We start from the raw sequence: 4,423 nt of genomic DNA on the forward strand, positions 1-4,423 counted from the left end.
TCTCTCTGTCCAATGTGTTTGTTTCTGTGAATTTGCAGAGCTCAGTGGTTTTGTACATCCTTCCTGTGGGGTTCTGTGAGTTTGTGTCTCAGAGTCTGTGGCAGGCTGGCCCCGGATGAGCGCTTTCTTGGCCCTGAACCCACCTGGGTGGGCCTGTCCCCTCCCCCACTGTGATCCCAGAGTCCCCTCCCTCCAGAGACCAGCCCCTGGGGGGGTTGGGGGGCCTGGGTCCTCAACCCAGGGCCCCACTCCCTGCCACATTCCTGAATGACCCGGAGCGTCGGGACTCAGACCAGGATGGCTGGACACAGTGATTGGTGCAGAAGAGTGTGCGTGCGTGAGAGGTGGGGGGACCCTGCGCTCCCTGGGCGTCCGAGTCTGAGGGAGCAGCGACCACACGGGGTGATGGCCAGTTCGCGTCGCCTCCTGGAGGGCCAGAACGTGGCCTCCATAGTGCTCAGCAGATGCAATGGTGGAAGCAGGCGAATGATCTGGTCCCTGGCGCTCCTGGCAGCAGGTTCTGAGCAGCACCTGGCCCCGAGTCCCCGCGATGCCCAGGGCAGGAGCCCCGTCACCCTGAGCCTTTAGGATGCCCAGGGTAGGTGCCCCTCGTATCTCATCCAACAGGCACGTCGGGGCACCTCCACCCCCTTGTCCTCTGGGGATGGTCTGTGACGGCCAGAGGGCTGAGGCCACAGGGGTCCCAGAGCGTGCCCTGCCTGCCCCTGGTTGAATTCAGGCCCCCCAGGCACCAGCTCTGGCTGTGACTTCTGACCCCGAGTGCAGCCCCTCCCAGGTGGGTGCCAGGGAGCCCAGAGGGTGCACAACTATGGCCGGTGGGCACCAGGAGGCAGCTCAGAGGTGCCCTGGGGTCCAAGGCCCCAGACGGGGCTCTCTTCCTTCCACTCCCCACATTTCTGTGAACGTGAGCTGGATGCCAGTCCTCCCTCGGGTCCCGACCCGGCCACTTCCATTTGCCAGGAGCCAGGGGGCCTGGGTTTAAGTGGGGAGCAGGGGCCAAACAGGCTCCCCGGGAGTTGAGCACCTGCTACACGCCAGGCCCTGTGCTGAGCGGCAGGGAACAGGGGAGGCGCTGACCGCAGAGCTCCCGGCAGCAAACCCAGACCGGGCAGGAGGGCAGCAGCGGCCTGGGACGGACAGCGCAGCCAGGGTGCTGGGAGTCAGCCCGGGGCGGTGCCCCCGATGGCCTCTCCCGGCAGGGGAGGCCCTCAGACCCCCTTCGCGGGGAGGGACCCTGGGCACCTGGCAGAAACTGGTGCTTCTGGACTCCTTCCATCCTGTCTCTGCCCTTGGAAAGGGTCCTAGCGGGGGTGGGTACTTCTTTCAGCCCATATATTTTTTTAAACAGCTTTATTGAAATACGAATCACACCCCATGTAACTCACCCATTTAAAGCACAACAGTGGGTTCTCGTCTATTCAGAGTCCTAGGACCATCACCGCGGGCAGCTAGAACGCTTTCGTTACAGGAACAAGAACCCCCCTCAGCCGCCACCCCCAGCTCCCCTCCCCGCCCCCAGCAACCACAAATCCACGTTCCTCTCCAGCTGTCCATTCAGGCCATTTGCTATCGGGGCGACCACACGTGACGTGGTCCTTCCGTGTCGGCCGCGACCACAGGGCACCTCCGTGAGGGAACCTGTGTCCTGGCTAAGGTGGAAGGTAGTCCGCCGCAGGGATGGACCCCACGTGTCAGTCATACTTAAAGAAGAAACAAGGTCCCTGGCCCCTCCCAGCCATTCCCAGGCTGAAAAACAAAATTGTGATCACTTCGGTGTTGGAATTAGGATGATGTCCTCTAGAGGACTCTGGCCATGAGCCACACTGTAGCGTTCTGAGGGGACACAGGCATCCTCTGGACACACACGCCCCCTCACTGGGACGGGCCCAACCGCTGCATCCACGCCGGTCCACGTCTGCTGCCCCCGAGACCATGAGGTCCCCAGGATGGGGTCTGCCAAACTCACCTATGTGACCACTGGGCCAGGCCAGCCAGGGGAGGGCATCCGGGGGCACAGACTGTCGAGGAGTCAAATTGCACGGGCAGGTTTGGGGGGCGGGCAGCAGCTTCCTGGGGAGGCGATGTCATACCCATCTCACAGGGGAAGGAGGGAGCAGGGTGCCCGGGAGGTGGGCAGTCACCTGGGACCAAACAGGAGACAGGGCTGGAGGTGAGGCTGGCCGCACCGTGCTGGAGACCTGGCGTTGTCCGGGCAGCAGGCTAGATGGTGAGGAGAAGCTGCAGGGGCAGGTGTCCGGGTCAGCACCAGGCTGGGGTCTCACTGCCGACAGGGACAGCAGCTTCAATCAGGGAGGAGCTCATCTCCAACGTGGGAGCCCCGGAGGGCCCGGCGCTGCCGGAGCCAGGCCCTACGGCCCACCCCTTCCCACCCCGTGTTCCCGTAGCCAGCTGTTCCAGCAGCCAGACCGAGGGCGGGAGGACGGAGTCGGGGCAGAGGGCAGGGGGTCAGCTGAGTCCACGTACTCACATCCCACAGTATGAGCCACGTCCCCTGGCCCCACCGCAGAGGGAGGCGGGAAAGCCGCCCGTATCCCTGCTGGAGGTTACACCAGCCCCTGCAGAGCTGTGTGGCATCAAAGCTCCCAGGGGACAGGCCCCAGGCGGGAGGGATGAGTCCCGGGACCCAGGCCTGGAGGGCAGCAGGAAGAAGCTGCTCATGTGCGGCTGGGGGGAGTGAGGGGTGGGGCGACAGTCAGAAGACGGGGGACACCGGGGGAACATGACACCTAGCTCCCCGAGCCGGGCGCACGCACGTGGTGCTCAGAGTTGTGTGTCCCCATCTGCAGTGGTTGGAGTTGTCCCTATTTTATGGATGGGGAGCTTCTGAGCTGAGGTTCTGAGGGTCTGAGAGCCTCGCAATGTTCCCGGAGTCCCCCTAGCGATAAAGTGGCCAAGGCAAGTGTCGGGAACTGAATGTTGTGTCCCCCACATTCTTATGCTGAAGGCCTGGCCCCAGTGGAAAGGTATTGGATGTGGGGCCCCACGAGGGGCATTAGCTCCCTGGCTCCCCACCATGGGAGGACGCAACGAGAGGGTGGCCTTCTGCAAATCAGGAGAAGAATCCTCAGCAGGACCCGACCACACGGTACCCTGGCCCCGGATTTCCAGCCACGGAGCCGTGGGAAGTAAGTGCCTGTCATTCCCAGTTACGGCAGATCTCAAGCCCGGTCTGCTGGCTCTGAGGTGGGTCGGGGTGCAACGCACACCACCCACCCACCCCCCCTGCAGGGAGGACAGAGGGAGGGAGGGACAGGCACGAGTATCAGATGTCCATTCCTGAAATGCCACCAAGGACATGGCCGAACAAAGCATGGGAAAGGTGGAAACCCGCCGGTGTCCTGTCACGTGGGGCTGCTGAAGACGTCACAATGGAAATCCCTGCAGTAAAAACATACGAGGTAAGTCTGTCAATGGATGGGGACACCAGCCTCAGACCCGAGATGGGTGAGGACAGCAGGCCAGGGCCTGTAGGGTTGAGGCCCGACGGGAATGGGGCGAGGGGGGAGGGCTCCTGGGCCGCCAGGGCTGGAGAAGCACCCCGTCTTCCGGGAGGGTCAACACGCTTCTGCAGTCACGTGTGGCCACGGCCTGGGAAAGCCGGACCTCGCAGCACTCTGGACGCCCCATCACCAGCCATGTTGGCCAGGGCAGGGGGGAGGCTGGCCGCAGCACCCGGTGTGAGCCCCAGACAGGGGGGAGGCTGGCCGCAGCACCCGGTGTGAGCCCCGGGCGGGGGGGAGGCTGGCCGCAGCACCCGGTGTGAGCCCCGGGCGGGGGGGAGGCTGGCCGCAGCACCCGGTGTGAGCCCCGGGCGGGGGGGAGGCTGGCCGCAGCACCCGGTGTGAGCCCCGGGCGGGGGGGAGGCTGGCCGCAGCACCCGGTGTGAGCCCCGGGCGGGGGGGAGGCTGGCCGCAGCACCCGGTGTGAGCCCCGGGCGGGGGGGAGGCTGGCCGCAGCACCCGGTGTGAGCCCCAGGGCAGGGGGGAGGCTGACCACAGCACCCGGTGTGAGCCCCAGGGCAGGGGGGAGGCTGGCCGCAGCACCCGGTGTGAGCCCCGGGCGGGGGGGAGGCTGGCCGCAGCACCCGGTGTGAGCCCCGGGCAGGGGGGGAGGCTGGCCGCAGCACCCGGTGTGAGCCCCAGGGCAGGGGGGAGGCTGACCACAGCACCCGGTGTGAGCCCTAGGGCAGGGGGAAGGCTGGCCGCAGCACCCAGTGTGGGACAGGGGGGAGGCTGACCGTAACACCCAGTGTGAGCCCCGGGCAGGGGGGAGGCTGGCCGCAGCATCTGGTATGGGGCAGGGGGGAGGCCGGCCGCAGCACCCGGTGTGAGCCCCGGGCGGGGGGGAGGCTGGCCACAGCACCCGGTGTGAGCCCCGGGCG

Source organism: Halichoerus grypus, chromosome 10 (genome assembly GCF_964656455.1).
Source record: "Halichoerus grypus chromosome 10, mHalGry1.hap1.1, whole genome shotgun sequence".
Classification (NCBI taxonomy): domain Eukaryota; kingdom Metazoa; phylum Chordata; class Mammalia; order Carnivora; family Phocidae; genus Halichoerus; species Halichoerus grypus.